This window comes from Chiloscyllium plagiosum, chromosome 6 (genome assembly GCF_004010195.1).
Source record: "Chiloscyllium plagiosum isolate BGI_BamShark_2017 chromosome 6, ASM401019v2, whole genome shotgun sequence".
NCBI classification, from domain to species: Eukaryota; Metazoa; Chordata; class Chondrichthyes; order Orectolobiformes; family Hemiscylliidae; genus Chiloscyllium; species Chiloscyllium plagiosum.
The window spans coordinates 31,357,601-31,375,144 of NC_057715.1; positions in this window are offsets into that span (position 1 = coordinate 31,357,601).

Consider the following 17,544-nt stretch of genomic DNA (forward strand, 5'->3'; position numbering starts at 1 on the left):
GACACGTATGGGAAGAGACTATTTTCTATTCTTTCTTTCTGTGCAAGGAAAAATATTTTGGTGAACTGGGCGGCTGAGGGCCCTCCTGGACTTTCAAATTGGCACAGATTAATTATGGAATGTATTCCCCTTGACTTCCTTACAAATATGGTGCACCGAAAGACCGAATTATTTTATAAAATATGGCAGCCCTTTTTGAATTACATAAATACAGATATTTCGGCTATCCTAACAAGGGCTTTTATTTAATTGAGATTACAAACCTGGCTGGTCTGCGGCCCCTCGGGGGAGGAATCCCGCACGAATACGGGTTTTATCATATCTGATGCTAACACATCCCGAGCATGTAAGAGACTTAAATATACACCCTGGTTAGTTGTAGGTTAGATTAGTAGATAGTTGAGTTTTGTTTGTTTGTTTTTTTTTTCTTTTTGGTTTTTTTTTGTTGTTTTGTTTTTTTTGTCAAATTTTGGCTATTGTATATTTGAGCTAATTGTATATCAATGTGTATATCTGAAAGTTTTGTTTATTTTTGTAAACTTATAAAAATGTTAAATTTCTAATAAAAATATCTATTAAAAAAAACTTACAACAGACCGGATAACCAGTCTTTACTACCTTTCTCTCTTCTGGGTTAATGTGACTAAAATGAATATGCTACTGCATCTGTTAAACTTGTTCCAGATGTTATCCATATATCTTCAAAATTATTTTTCAAGAACAGCCATAAATTAATCATTATAGTAAATCAGCCCAACTTAAATTGACAAAACTACGGATAGATAAGAACATTTTCTAGATTATATTTTTGTTTTTTTTATTTCAGTGCGGCATATGGTATATGTCAATCAATATATGCAGGTATTTGCTATCTGTCAGAGGATAGAGGTGGGGAAGTATGTATCAGTAGAAATTGTACCACCCAATTTCTGCTTGGATGTGTTTTATCCTATTGTTGATCTGAGCATTTCTTATTTTGTTTCTTGCATCAATGTCATGACTTTGACAGAATTATCATCTCCAAATGCTTCTCCACTTTGGTCCATCTATATGAAATTGAATTGATTGTACAATATAATTCAATTATGGTATAAAAATATTCCATTATCTATTTAATGGTAACCAAAACACCATCTACAATGGCTTCTGCTTCTACTCCAGCACTGCTGTCTTTGGTGTCCTACAAGAATCTACTCTTGAGCTCCTGCTTTGTGATATCATCTGAAAGCATAGCATCGAGCTCCATTAACTTGCCGATGATATCCACTTCTACCACCAGGTCTTTCAACCCATCCACTGTCTTCGACTTGTAAGACTGCTTGCTTAACGTCCGTGCTGAATCACATGAGTTTCTTCTGACTAGACACTGGGGACACTGAAAATAAAAATAACTTGCATTTATGTGTTCTGCATATGCCAGCTCACCATGCTATTTGAACTGATGCTCATGTTGCAAGTTGCTGCCACTGTTTTCTAAATATAGGACTATAACATCTGCCAGGTCTTGGCGAAAGTGGGTACTGCAGATGCTGGAGATTAGAGTCAAGATTAGAGTAGTGCTGGAAAAGCACAGCAGGTCAGGCAGCTTTTGAGGATGTTTCAGGCAAAAGCCCTTCATCGGCACTACTCTCATCTGGTCTAGCCTGGGAGAGGAATACCATTTCTTGGTTGAACTAGAAGAGTCTGTTATAGTTAACAAGATATACTGCAATTACCAGCATCCAGAGGAGAATAGTCCCAGGAACGAAAATTGAACCATCTGATGGCGAGCAGGCATGGAGACAGTCTGTGACAGAACAACTTTAGCAGAATTTTCAAGGCCAGATCATGAAAAGTGAACGATTCGAATCTTTTATGAAATTTTGGTGATCCACATTTTCATTGGTGCCTCGTGCTGGAGCAGTGTTGAGGAATCTTCTGGAACTTTCTTGACTGCATTTGCTTTTTGATGTACTCCGTGCGGTGTTTTGCCATTGTTTGTTTGTTGCTAGTATTTAAGTTCAGGATGTTAGAATATGACTCCTTTACGCAATCTTTTTTGTCAACAATGTTTGCATTCTTGTTTGAGTGTGCTTTGTCTAGTTGTTGCGAGGGCTTCCTTTCTAATAATTTTGGATACTAGAATTTTTTTTAATGAAAGGACATTGGAATTTTTTAATAAGACATTGTTGGTAGTCACGTATCTTGTGATATCTGCTTGTTAGCTGGAATCCAGCTACTTGGGTTTTTGATTGCCAGTTATCAGTTTCTGCTTTAGGCACTGATGAGAGTGGAAGATTGCTGAAAGGAATACACTTCCCAGCCTAGCTGTCTGGTTGCTGGAGAAGAATGCTTGTTGTGGGTCCAGCTTGGGAACCTACAATCCAGTCCAATTGCTCTCAGATGAGAAGCTTCTGAACAATTTCATCAATATGTTCCGAATGGCTGCATCTGAAGAAGTCCCCAGGGATACTGCATATGTTCAGCAACACCTATCTTTGTGTTTTAAAATCTGCAGACCAACTGAGCAATTCATAGCTTCTCTTTCTTACCTTGATGAACTAAGAATTATTGGTCAAAATTATTTGTTTTTCTCTGCAGGTCCATAAACATTTTATGTCCCATTGCGTGTGTACATGTGTTTATACGTGCATTTTTGATTATTTAGAAAGGTAAGTATTTATATTTATATTACAAAATGAATGTCTTAGCTAGTTTTGCATCTGGCTGATAAAATGTTCCTGTTCAGATTTGCCATTTTTCTACCTGGGTATATAAATTGAGAATTTATAAATTCTGTATCCTATGATTCAACTTCACTAGCTACCTGATGAAGGAAAAATGCTCTGAAAGATTGTACTTACAAATAAACTTGTTGGACTACAACCTGCTGTTGTGTGATTTTTAACCTTCATCAGATGTTAGTGAGAGAGGAAGACCTTAGTCACAGAATTTATAAGGAAAAGATCAAAGAGTCATTCAATTCATACGAACAAATTGAATACAGATAAGGTAGCTTTTAAATCTTTAATCAGTTAGAATGGAGGTGCAGATTTTGATCTATTAATATGCAAATCCCAGATTTTTTTTCAAGTCACTGCCCTGAGACAACTTAAGGTGTTATCAATATAAAGGAAGTGACCCCTCTTGTCAGACGATGTATTTTAGACATGAGGTGTTGTTTGAAGTCTGTCTTGTGTCTTTTATTTCCAAAGTAGGAGTTTATAAAATGCCACATTGACTGACTATTTACAAATTGCATGCATTTTGAACAAAATAGAATGTATCTGTAAACACAAATCTGCAAATGCAAATTCACCTCACAGATTTATGTGTGTGTGTGTGAGAGAGAGAGACAGAGAGTGTTTATAATGTGATGGAGTCACCTACAGTGTGACATGAACCCAAGATCCTGGTTGAGGCCATCCTCATCGGTACTGAACTTGGCTATCGGCTTCTGCTTGGCGACTGTGCGTTGTTGCATTTCCTGAAGTCTGACTTGGAGGACAGTCACCCGAAGATCCAAAGCCGAATGTTCCTGACCGCTGAAGTATTCCCCACTGGGAGGGAACACCCCTTCTGGCGATTGTTGTGCGGTGTTCATTCATCTTTGTCGTAGCGTCTACTTGGTCTCAACAATATACCGTGCCTTGGGCATCGTTGCCTGCAGTGAATGACATAGATAACGTTGGCCGAGACACATGAGTACCTGACGTGGTCATGGTGGGTGGCGTCCCCTCGTGTAATGGTAGTATCCATGTTGAGACTCTGACACATCTTGCAGCGGCTGTCCTGACAGGGTTGTATGGTGTTATGGTCGGTGTTGTCCTGGAGGCTGGGCAGTTTGCTGCGAACAATGGTCTGTTTAAGATTTGGCGGTTGTTTAAAGACAAGAAGTGGAGGCATAGGGAAGAGCTCGGTGAGGTGTTCATTGATAATATGTTGCAGGTTGTGAATTACCCCTGGGAATTACTGGACTGTGACGGATACCCTGTCTGTCTCCTGAGGAGGTAATTACAGTTTCTCGTTGTGGCACATCGGAACTGGCAAGCGTTGAGTTGAGCATCGTACCCTGTGCTTATGAGGTAATCTTTCAACAACTTCAGGTATCTGTCGCGTTCCTTGTCATCTGAACAGATCCTGTATGTGTATAAGTGTTGTCCATAGGGAATCGCTGTTTTAATATGTTTCGGGTGGAAGCTAGAGAACTATAGCATTATGAGGTATCTGTAGACTTGCAGTAGAATGAGGTATAGAGGTGTCCATCATGAATAGAGACATATGTGTCTAAAGAATAGTCCATGGTTAGTCTGATGGTGGGATGAAACTTGTTGTTATCACTGTACAGTTGTTTCAGTGATTCCTTGCCATGAGTCCAAAGGAAGAAAATGTTGCCTATGTACCTGGTGTACAGCATTGGTCAGAGGTCCTGTGCAACAAAGAAGTCTTGTTTGAACTTGTGCATGAAAATGTTGGCATATTGGGGTGCAAGTTCTGTCAGCATGGCTGTTTCTGTGTCTGGGTGAAGAATTGGTTGTGAAAGGTGAAGGCATTATGGTGGAGGATGAAGCAGATGAGTTGTGGGATGGTGCCCAGAGATTGGCAGTTGTTAGTGTTGAATACTGAGGCTGTTGCCGCGATGCTGTCATCATGGGGGATGATGATGTCGAGTGCTGAAACGTCCATTGTGGTGAGGAATGTTCCTGATTTGACTGCTCTGTGGGTGCTGATTTTCTGTAAGAAATCTGTAAAGTCATGACAGAACCTGGGGGTCCCCTGTATAATGGTTTTCAGGATACCCTCAACTTAGTTAGAGAGGTTCTTACACAGGGTCCCATTGCCTGATACAATGGGACATCTGGATGTGTTGGCTTTGTGTATCCTTGGAAGGCAAGGAAGTCCCCTACCCATGAGGTACATGGGATGAGAGTGCTTAGGGTACTCTGAAGGACTATTCATCAGTCTATTGAATTCACGGGTATATTCATTAGTCAGATCAGCAGGTGGTTGCTTGTTTTGTTCCTGTTTGTCCATATGTCAGTACACTTCCTTGCAGGAGTCTATTCTATTCTGTATGACAATGGCTCTTGCTATGTCTGCTGGTTTGATGACAATGTTGCGATGAGGCTTGAGAGCATGAATGATGTTGTGTTGTGCTCGGGTGATATTCTGCGCTACCTTGTGAGTGCGGCTGATGGACCTGGTGTTCATGCATTTCCGGACAGTTTACACATACATGTCAATCCCAGGGCAATGACCCTCCGGATAGGTCCAATTCAACTCCTTCTTCAGCCGCTCCACCCCATTGACTGTTCCGGTTCATTGGTTGTCCCATTGTTGCTGTTAACATCTTGGAAAATTCCTGGCGCCTCATTCATCTGATGAATTCCTCTGTGTCGGCCACCAGACCAAAGGGGTCCATTTTGGTGGTGAAGCAGAAATTGAACCCTCGGCTGAGAACTTCGATTTGTCCAGTTGAAGAGTGTGATCTGATGAGTTGGTGATCGATTTCACTGTTGCGGTACTGTGGTGCTAGGGGAGGCTTGACTACTGCAGGAGGTGATGTTAAGTTTCTCCAAATTCTTGTTCTTAAGTGTGCATATAGGTGATGTAGTTCCATTGCCTGATCTGCTTGGCAGCGTCTCATAACTATACTGTTGTATCTTGAGGGTAAACTGAGAATATGGACTCGATGTCGATTTCTAGGGTACTGTGCCTGCTGTAGAGTTGGTGTACTAGATGATTGAAGAGTTTATGAGAAGTGTGATGGCAAAGTCTCTCATCATACTCTGTATATTCTACGTCGACTTGAGTGGGTTCATGATCTGTAGTCCTTTTGGGACCTTTTCTGCTTTCTTGCATTTCTGCAAAAACTTGATGTCAACCGGGTGCTCCGCTTTCCTCCCACAGGCCAAAGATGTGCAGGGTCAGGTGATTTGGCCATGCTAAATTGCCCGTATTGTTAGGTAAGGGGTAAATGTAGGGGTATGGGTGGGTTTCGCTTCGGCGGGTCTGTGTGGACTTGTTGGGCCGAAGGGCCTGTTTCCACACTGTAATGTAATCTAAAAAATCTAATCTAATATGTGCAATCTTCTTGGAGATACTCTTCACTTTGACCCGGCGATTGGTTGTATCATAGAACATAGAAGTGTACAGCACAGGACAGGCCCATCAGCCCTCGACGTTGTGTCAACCTTTTATACTACTCTAAGATCAAATTAACCAACATACCCTTCATTTTATTATCATTTGTATGCCTATTGAAGAGTCGTTTAAATGTTCCAAATGTATCTGCCTCTACTACCAGCGCTAGCAGTGCATTCCACGCACCCACCACTCTGTGTAAAAAACTTCCTTCTGACATCTCCCCAAACCCTCCTCCAATCTCCTTAAAATTATGGCCCTCCTGATATCACTGGGAAAAAGTCTCTGGTTATCCACTCTATCAATGCCTCGCATCAACTTGTACACCTCTATCGAAACACCCCTCATCCTTCTTCGCTCCAATGAGAAAAGCCCTAGCTCCCTAAACCTTACTTCATAAGACATGTCTTCTAGTCCAGGTGGCATTTTGGTAAATCTCCTCTGTACCCTCTCTAAAGCTTCTACATCCTTTCTAAAATGAGGCAACCAGAACTGAACACAATATTCCAATTGTGGTCTAAGCAGGCTTTATAGAGCTGCAGCATAACCTCGCGGCTCTTAAACTCAATCCCTCTGCTAATGAAAGCCAACACACCATATGCCTTCTTAATAACCCTATTAACTTGGATGGCAACTTCGAGGGATCTATGGATGTAGACTCCAAGATCTCTCTGTTCCTCCATACTGTCAAGAATCCTGCCTTTAACCTTGTAATCTGCATTCAAATTTGATCATCCAAAATGAGTCATTTCCCACTTTTCCAGTTTGAACTTCATCTGTCAATTCCCAGTCCAGTTCTGCATCCTGTCAATGTCCTGGTGTAAACTACATCAGCCCTCCACACTATCTACCATTCCAACAACCTCCATGTCATCGGCAAACTTACTAACCCACTCTTCCACTTCTTCATCCAAGTCATTTATAAAAATCACAATCAGCAGAGATCCCAGAACAGATCCCTAAGGAATACCACTGGTCACCAAGTTCCAGGCTGAATACTTTCAATCTACTACCACTCCCTGACTTCTATGGGTCAGCCAATTCTGTAGCCGGACAGCCAAACTTTCCAATATCCCATGCCTCCTTACTTTCTGAATGAGCCTACTATGGGGAACCCTACTAAACGCCTTGCTAAAATCCATATACACCACATCCGCTGCTCAACCTTCATCAATGTATTTTGTCATATCCTCAAAGAGTTCAACAAGGCTTGTGTAGCATGACCTGCCCCTGACAAAGCCATGCTGACTATTTCTAATCAAACTAAGCTTTTCCAAATAATCATTAATCCTGTCTCTCAGAATCCTCTCCAATAATTTGCCCACCACCGATGTAAGACTTACTTTTCTATAATTCCCAAGGCTATCCCAATTCCCTTTCTTGAACAAGGGAATAACATTTGCTACCCTCCAATCATCTGTCACTACTCCAGTGAATAAGAATCATCACCAAAGGCACAGCAACCTCTTCCCTCACTTCTCATAATAATCTTGGGTAAATCTCGTCTGGCCCAGGGAATTTATCTATCCTCATGTGTTTCAAAATTTCCAGCACATCCTCCTTCATAACATCAACCATATCATCCTGTTTCAACACTGTCCTCACAAATGACAAGGTCCTTCTCAGTAGCGAATACTGAAGCAAAGTATTCAGTAAGGACCTCCCCTACTTCCTTTGACTCCAGGCACAAGTTCCCTCCACTATCCCTGATCGGCCATCCTCTTGTTCCTCACATAAGTGTAGAATGACTTGGAGTTTTCCTTAATCCTACCCACCAAGACTTTTTTTATGTCCCCTACTAGCTCTCCAAAGTTCATCTTTCAGTTCCTTCCTGGCCACCTAATAACTCTTTTGAGTCCTGTCTGATCCCTGTTTCTTCAACCTTAAGTAAGCTTCCTTCTTCCTCTTGACTAGATGTTCCACATCTTTTGTCATCCAAGGTTCCTTCACCCTACCAACCCTTCCTTGCCTCAGTGGGACAACCCTACCCAACACTTGCAGCAAGTGTGCTCCCATAACAACCTCCACATTTCTGTTGTGCATTCCCTGAGAATATATTTTCTCAATTTATGCTCCACTATTCCTGCCTAATAGCATTGTAATTCCCCCTCCCCCAATTAAATTTTTTCCCACACCGCCTGCTTCTATCCTACTTCATGACTATACTAAAGGTCAGGGAGTTGTGATCAATATCACTGAAATGCTCTCTCACTGAGAGATCTAACACCTGACCTGGATCGTTGTCAAGCACCAAATCCAATATGGCCTCCCCTCTAGTCGGCCTATCTACATATTGACTAGGAGAAAGTGAGGACTGCAGATGTTGGAAGTCATAGTCGAAAAGTGTGGTGCTGGAAAAGCACAGCAGGTCAGGCATCGTCCGAAGACCAGGAGAATTGATGTGTCGGGCATAAGCCCTTCACCAGGAATCTGGGGAGGGGGAAGGGAGCTGAGTGATCAACAGAAGGATGAGGGTGGGGCTGGTGGAAAGGCAGCTGGGAAGGAGATAAGTAGATGGAGATGGAAGGTGATGGTGATAGGTCTGATGGGAAGGTGGAGCAGATAGGTGGGAAGGGAGATGGACAGGTAGGACAGTTCAAAAGGGGGGAGATTAGGAAACTGGTGAAATCGATGTTAATGCTGTGTGGTTGGAGGGTCCCAAGGTGGAAGATGAGGTGTTCTTCCTCCCGGCATTGGGTGGCTTGGATTTGGCGGTGGAGGAGGCCTAGGACTTGAATGCCCTCAGTGGACTGGGAGGGGGATTGAAGCAGTTGGCCACAGGTCAGTGGGGTTATTAGGTGCATGTGTCCCAGATTGGTGTATGTGTGTAGGCATACTGAGTGAGGAATCCTTCCTGGATACATCTGATAAAGTCTGCTTCATCCAAACTATTTGCACTCAGGAGATTCCAATCAATATTAGGGAAGTTAAATCACCCCTGACAACAACCCTGTTACTTCTACACCTTACCAAATCTACCTCTCAATCTGCCCCGCCATGTCTCTTGCTATGGGGGTTGTGGGGGTGGGGGGTGTAGGTCTACAGAAAACTCCCAATAAAGTGACTGCTCCTTCCCTGTGTCTGACTTCTACCCATACTGACACTGTAGACAAACTCTCCTCAACAACCTCCTTTTCTATAGCTGTGATGCTATCCCTGATTAGTAATGCCACTCCTCCACCTCTTTTACCTCCCTCAATATTCCTTTTGAAACATCTAAACTCCGGAATATCTAAAAGCTATGCCTGCCCCTGGTGAATCCAAGTCACCGTAATGGCCACAACATCGGAGGTCCAAGTACTGATCCAAGTTCTAACTTCATCACCCTTATTCCTGACACTTGCTGCGTTAAAATAGATACACTTCAACCCATCACACTGACTGCAACTTTGACCTATTAACTGTCTATCCTTCCTCTCAGACTCTCTGCACGCTTTATATGCCTGTTCACCACCTACTCCATCCACTGACTAGTAGCTCAGCTTCTGATTCCCCTTCCAAACTAGTTCAAACCCTCCCGAAGAGCTCTAGCAAACCTCTCATGCAGGATATTGGTGCCCCTCCAGTTCGGGTGCAACCTGTCCTTCTTATACAGGTCCCACCTTCCCCAGAAGGTATCCCAATAATCCACATATCTGAAGCCCTACCTCCTACACCAGCTCTGCAGCCACATGTTCAGCTGCACTCACTCTCTGTTCCTAGCCTCACTAGCCCGTGGCACCGGTAGCAATTCTGAGATTATCACTCTGCTTGTCCTACCTTTTAGTTTCCAACCTAATTCTCTATATTAACTTTTCAAGTCCTTATCCCTATTTCTAGCTAGGTCATTGGTATCAATGTGTACCACGACTTCTGGAAGCTCACCGTCCCGCTTAGGAATCCTGTAGACTTGATCCAAGACATCCCTGACCCTCGCACCTGGGAGGCAACATACCATCCAGGAGTCTTATTTGTGACCACAGAATCTCCTGACTGTTCCTCTAACCATTGAATCTCTGATCATTATCGTTCTCCTATTCTTTCCCCTTCCCTTCTGAGCCACAGAGCCAGGCTTAGTACCAGATATGGAGGTGCTGGTGTTTCACTGGGTTGGACAGGTGAAAAATCACATGACACCAGGTTAAGGTCCAATGGGTTTACTTGAAAACACTAGCTTTCGAACACTGCTCCTTCATCAGGTGTTAGTGAGACAGGAAGACCTTAGACACAGTATTCAAAATTAGATTAGATTAGATTAGATTTATTCGATTTTTTTATTAGATTAGATTACTTACAGTGTGGAAACAGGCCCTTCGGCCCAACAAGTCCACACCGACCCGCCGAAGCGCAACCTACCCAGACCCATTCCCCTACATTTACCCCATCACCTAACACTACGGGCAATTTAGCATGGCCAATTCACCTGACCTGCGAATAAATGAATGCAACAATCGCCAGAAAGTGATGTTCCCTCCCACTGGGGGAGCAATTCAGTGGTCAGGGAGATTCGGTCTCAGATCTTCAGGTCAACATCCTCCAAGATGGACTTTGGGTTACACAACAATGCAGAGTCATCGAGCAGAGGCTGAAAGCCAAGTTCAGCACCCATGAGGATGACCTCAACTGTAATCTTGGGTTCATGTCATACCACAGGTGACCCCACCACACTATACACACGTGCGTGCGCGCATGCACACCTTCTCAGATCCATAGACTCTCTCACACTCGCTCTCTCTTAAACACACACAATCTCCAGCCCCCCCTCACACGCATACACTCAGGCACGTACATATAAATCTATGGGGTGAATTTGCATTTGCTGATTTTTGTTTGCAGATACATTCTATTTTGCTCAAAAAGCACACAACTTGCAGACAGTCAGTCAATGTGCAATTTTATAAAGTCTTACTTTGGAAATAAAAAAAACAGAGTTAAACTCTAAATAAGACATCATGCTTAAAATAAGCTGTCAGATCAGATGTGTAACCCCCGGTATATTGATAAGATCTTAAGTTGCTTCAGGGCAGTAAGTTGAAAGAAATTGTGGGATTTGCATATTAATCAATTGAAACCTGCACTTCCATTCTAATTGATTAAAGATTTAAGAGTCATATCATGTGTGTTCAATTCATTTGCATGAGTTGTACGACCCTTTGATCTTTTCCTTTTCAATTCTGTGTCAATGATCTTCCTCTCTCACTAACACCTGATGAAGGAACAATGCTCTGAAAGTTAGTGTTTTCAAATAAAGTCATTTGACTATATTTGGTGTAGTGTGATTTTTGATCAGCCCAACACCAGCACCTCCACATCAATTGCTCAATATATCACATCAGTTGTATGACAATATGATCTTTTGCTATAAATTCTGTGTCCTACGATCCTGCCCCACTAGTTACCTGACAAAGGAGCAGTACTCCAAAAGCTAGCACTTCCAAATAAACCTGTTGGGCTATAACCTGATTTCTACCACCATACTTCAGGCAGGACAGGGCATCACTGCCCTGGGAAGTGATCTGGTGGAAAGCCCTTTGCTTGACCACTTTAAGGCAGGAGACGCACATGAACTGGCGAGCTATATATTCAGGGTGGTCGAGTGGGGGAGTGGCATCCTGCCCATTTTATACCCTCTGTGACCACACTGAGAACAAAAGCTGACAGATTCCTTCCTCTGGTCTTTTTGGAGTTGTAATCCACACAGCATTCAAAGCGCTAATGACAAAGTCAGAATAAGCAAATACATAAGCAGAAGCTGCAAAATATCACAAAGTCTGGAGCTGCCAATATCATACAAAAAAAAAACTATTTCAATAGAATAAAATACATTTAGGTTTGGTGTTAATACACTCAACTCTTATTTTCATATGTACTGGTCTTCATTAGAGAGGTTGAATGGATGTGAGCTGATGGATCTGCAGACCGTCGAGTGTAGTGGTGTGTTGCAAATCGAAGAACAGTATCAATGTTTGAATGCTTCCTATCCATTAGGAAGCAATGCGGGGTTCTTTCAACTACCCAGAAATCTGCTGATATCATGCTGTCTCAGTGACTACAGAAGCAACAGGGATTACAAGACATCAAACTGAAATCCTTTATCCTATATTCTGTGTGAAAAAACAAGAAACTAGGTTCCCTTTGAAGTACTAATTGACTGTCTGTATCAATCAACAGCTAAGCCCTTTCCTGCATGCACTCGAGTCTCCACAGTAACTGAGCTGTGATCCCTCAGTGCCCATCCAATGCAATACATTCAATGGCATTATTCTGTAGTGTAACACTGTTTTCACTGCAGTCTTCTCAGCTTTCTTAAATGCTTAAAACCGCGATAAAGTTTTAAATGCTACAAGTTAATGATGACTTGGAGAAGAAATTTGCTTGAGAAGAAATTCAATGCTGATAAAAACACATCTAACTTTTTTTTCCGTACTGCAGATTTCTAAAACTTGCAGATTAATCATGACAATGTACGTTTTTTTACGTGTTATGACATTATTCCAGTATCATCTCTTCAAGCTTTCATTTATTCCTTTGAAATCGATTATTCTTGGTTTTAAAGGATCCTGTTAGGATTGAGAAAATTTTTGACAAACACTATCAGCAATAATTTATATTTGTTTATAGCCTTTAATGCTATAAAGTGGCCCATTATTCTTCACAGGAGGGTCATTGAACAAAATTTAACACTGGCCAAATAAAGAGCTGTGATCCCAAATTCTCCAATGACATGGGCACTGGATAAACTTGGGAGAAGATAGGCCAAATGAGAAACTAGATAATTGAAGTTGAGGAAAGAAAGTCTGATTTTCTCCTTAAAGTTTCACAACTACTTGAGAATATTGTTTGTAGATATCATTATTGGCATCTCATTATTAGCAAACCATGCTTCACTTGTATCCAACCACCTGCACATTCTATCCACAAAATTAGCAAAGTGTCATCCTCACTTCATCATAGCACATCTTAGATTCACTTATAACTCTATACCCCACCTCCTCCTCCCAACCATAGCATAAATACTGCCCCCTTCACACTTCACTTCAGCTCGAATGAAGAGTCATCTAGACTCAGAACGTTAGCTCGCTCTGCCTCCATAGATGTCATCCAACCCACTGTGATCTCCAGCATTTGTTGTTTCCACTGATAATAAAATTCAGAGCTTCAACACTGCACTTTTGAGATCACCAAGCCTTAAGTTGTAATGTTGGTCCCCAGTGCTTTATGCACATGATCACACACCCTCTTCATGCATCAGAACAGGGTACATCTCAGGGTCCTTAATTTGACATGACTCACTTTGAGCTCACTTGGATCCTCACAGCATCTGTGCCTTGTTCAAATGAAAAGCCAGTTTCTTGCCAAGTCTGAATGTCAAGGGAGAAGACAAGTTGGTGACAGCACTGTGCCATTTCATCAGGAATGATGAAAGCTTCAGACCTGAAACATCGGCTCCCCTGCTCCTCTGATGTTAATTGACACATTGTGCTTTTTCCAGCTCCAGACTTTATTGACAATGTCACAGCTACAGCATGTGTCAGCAATGTACATGGCAAACAAATTCCATTTATTTTCCAACCAAACATACATGTCTGAGTGTCTAGGTGGAGTAATCCTTAGTCTTGTCCAGGGGAACCATGGACAATCAGGGAGTACTGCCACTGTTAGTCAAAGGCTTTGTTTAATCTCAGTTCAAAGGCTTTGCCACAGTCCGTTCTGCAGGTTGAGTGCAACCAATGCAGGGAATATTGTTAAGCAATTGGAGAGCCGGCACGGTGGCTCAGTGGTTAGCACTGCTGCCTCACAGCTCCAGGGTCCCAGGTTTGATTCCAGCCTTGGGACACTGTCTGTGTGGAGTTTGTACATTCTCCCTGTCTGCGTGGGTGTCCTCCGGGTGCTCCAGTTTCCTTCCATAGTCCAAAGAGGTGCAGGTCAAGTGAATTGGTCAGGCTAAATGGCCCATTGTGTGAGGTGCATTAGTCAGAGGGAAATGGGTTTGGGTGGGTTACTCTTCGGAGGGTCGGTGTGGACTGGTTGGGCTGAAGGATCTGTTTCCACGCTGTAGGGAATCTAATCTAAATTGATTAGGGTGTTGGTTTGTCCTCAGTTTGTCCCAAGTCAGTGAATGGGAAGAGCAGAGGGCAAGGAAGGAAAGTAGTTTGGGGCGGTTGGAATGAATGGGTGGATAAGAGATATTGAAGGAAGCTGTGCATTTAACAGTGAGAATGACTGACCATGAGCTTTGGTGGGAAGTGCGTATGGTAGCAATGTTAGACTGTGAGGTAGGAGAGAGATTGTAGTGGCACTTACCACAGTGGAACATGAAAGGTTAAATTTCTTGTTTCATTAATGCAAATTCATCCTTTTTCATTTTTTCCCTTTTAAATCAAGGAACGGCTTCAAAAGGGCACAACAGATAGAAAAGACATTGAAAGCTTAAGGTCTAGGGTTCTTGTGGTGCACTGGTAGCGTCTCTACCTCTGAGGGCAGAGGCCTAGGTTTCAAGTGCCACCTGCCCAGAGCTGTGTAATAATGTCTCTGATTAGAAAATATTGAGAGCTTAAGGCCTAGGCAGCTGAAGGTACAGGTGTGATTGGCCATAAGGGATGCACACAAAATAGGAGGTAAATTGAGTCTGCAGCATTCATAGCCAATTGCAGTCATACTCATTAACTTTCTTCCACAATACTGGTATAAAATTGGAATTCTGTACCTCCATATGGTAGAATTGAAGTAAAAACACAGTTAAAGAATCTGTCTCGTTTCATTGTCATTTGGCAGTTTCAGGATTTTAATCTTGGTCCTATGATTGCAACCCTTACTGATGTCAAAGTACCCCATGCAGCATCTTTCCTATCTAATATACTTCATCATCAAACGTGCATTGGCAGACATGTTACATTTACAAATTTCAATACTGTGCTGCAGAGCTATTTTTGTGGGGATTCTTTATTCAGCATTAGTGGAGCAGATCAGCATGTTGTTGCATTGTCTAAATGGAAGACTGCTGAACTGCATTGGCTTGAGGTTAACTTATTAAAAATCATACAACACCAGGTTATAGTCCAACAGGTTTAATTGGAAGCACACTAACTTATTGAAAAGATGCTGCCTATTTTATTGGCTCCATATGAGCAAGATAACTGTAGTATCTGTAAGGTGTACATCATTCTTCCAATGTTCCCTCACAGCAAATACATTCAGAGTTGGAAAAACACAATCGTCTTGATCACATTGTTATGAAATATATTACAAAAGCAGTAACATAATGTTTACATCATGCATTTATTGTCTAAGAAGAGAAGACAGGACAGGAGATACCCTCGCATAATGTCAAATTTGTACCCAGATAGCTAACAACAGAGACAAGAGTCTTTATGTACCTCTGAATCTCATTTTTCACTTCTTACTTGTTTCCTACTTGAGACCAGATTCATTATGTACTCCTGAAAAATATCAGTGGAAACAAAACCTCTCTGTTATTTAACAAATAAAAGTGCATGATTATATGTGCTCATTAATCAAATTGCATTATAACTGCAGCATGCTCACCATTTTTAAAGACCAGTAATATTTCTGCAAAGTATTCTTTGGAGAGTCATATTAATTAGCAAAGGGCAAAGCAAGGCATTTTCATATTACTGCCTTTTTTAGTACCCCTAATAGGAAGAAGGTGAATTATTTTTCTTTGTTCAAAGGAAGAGACACAACTATCACTAAATCTCTGGATGGAGCTCAATAGGTTTTTACATTCTCTGTGGTTTTGTCAGGTTTTATCAACAGTAAAGAAGTTAATGTGCATCACGCTGCTGTCTGCTTGTCAGAAGCAGAGACAGGATTTGTGGTAACTTGAAACTAAGACCTGTCCATTGCCAATTAATGGAGTCAATTTGGCGTACCAGTGAGCACTGAATGTAAAGATATTTTAATGCAAGTTCATAGTATACCACATCACTTTGGAGAGCAACAGAGAACTATGCTCTACAGGTAACATAAACAGCATTTTATTCCTGCTCAGTAATCCTGATACCTGCTTGTTTCCTGTGTCTGGAAAAAGTAATGTTTAGTTTAAATTATCTTTAACTGCCTACTCCCCAGACATTGCATAATTAGTTGCAACCTTTATTATATTGGTTGCTATGTCATTCACGCACAACCTCAAAATAAAGTTTTTAAAGTTTAACAATTTAGACAATTTGAATTAAGCTTAAGACTACTGGCCAGCCCTATAAGCTACACATTTATCCCTCAAAAATCTTGATTATAATTCAAAGGTTCATAAATGTTTAGATCTTTAGAACATATTCTGAGGGTTTTATTTTGTATCATTTGGGGATGAAAATCTGGAAGACCAAGGTGCCATGCAAATTAAATGTCAAAATGGGATTTTCATTGCTGGTTCAGCCAAGTTTCACTCCTAACCCTGCACCTCCAATGAAGTGTTTTAGTAGGTGCTTCAACTTTACAAATTGAATAATTCCACGCCTTGGAACTTTGAGGGACAATCCCATGATCCTCTATAATGGAAAGTTAGGATAGTAGTAATTCTTGGGTATGGGAAGCTCGTACAGTTCTACGAGGAAATGGTTCTATAAGGGTTAATGTCAGAGAATGGATTAGGCTGCCCTAATGTGAAGATGCAAAACAGTCCTGGGTGGAAACCATGAAGTCTGGTTCAAGACGCCCATGGGGCCAAGTGTGACATCTCTGGCTCCTATTCGTAATTATGCTCATCTAGTCAATGTAACTTGTTTATTGCTATCATGCAATAAGCTACATCTTGGAATTAAGACAAATGCCTCTTTTTGCTAAGACTCACTGGTGGTCGTCCTCTACAACTATAAAATGAACAGGCCATTATACAGAGTACAAAAGGGAGGCTTGGTAGCAGAAAGCTATGCCAATCACAATATGCTATTTGTTGCTACCACTGACGTACCACACCTAGCCCCAGCCTCTCCCAAGCGCTTACTGATCCTCGTCCACCACTCCCAATACCACTGGCTTTATAGGACAAAGATGGGGTCTCTGGTTCTAACATGGCACCACGAGACCTTGTCACAAAGATGTGACTTGCCATATTATTTAGCTGTCTATCTATTTTCTGATCCTAATAGAGAAGTATGGTTGAATTGAAATCTATCATTAATATTTCTGTAAGACGCAAGAGAATAGAAGGGAATTCAATGGTTTCCTTTTAAACATTGTCTTCTGCTTTGTCTTTGACAATTATTTTTAATTGCCATTGCAAATTAGAATGGAATTACACTGTTTATTGCTATGTAATAATTACAAACTGGCTACTGTACATGTCCAGGTTTATAACGTGAAGTAACTATGAGAATCATCTTCGACAAAACGATTTTGGAGCAAGAAATTAGGCTTTTCTGTTGCAAGGTAATCATAGCCCAACAAGTCTGGTATTAAAAGAGATTTACCAATTTTTTC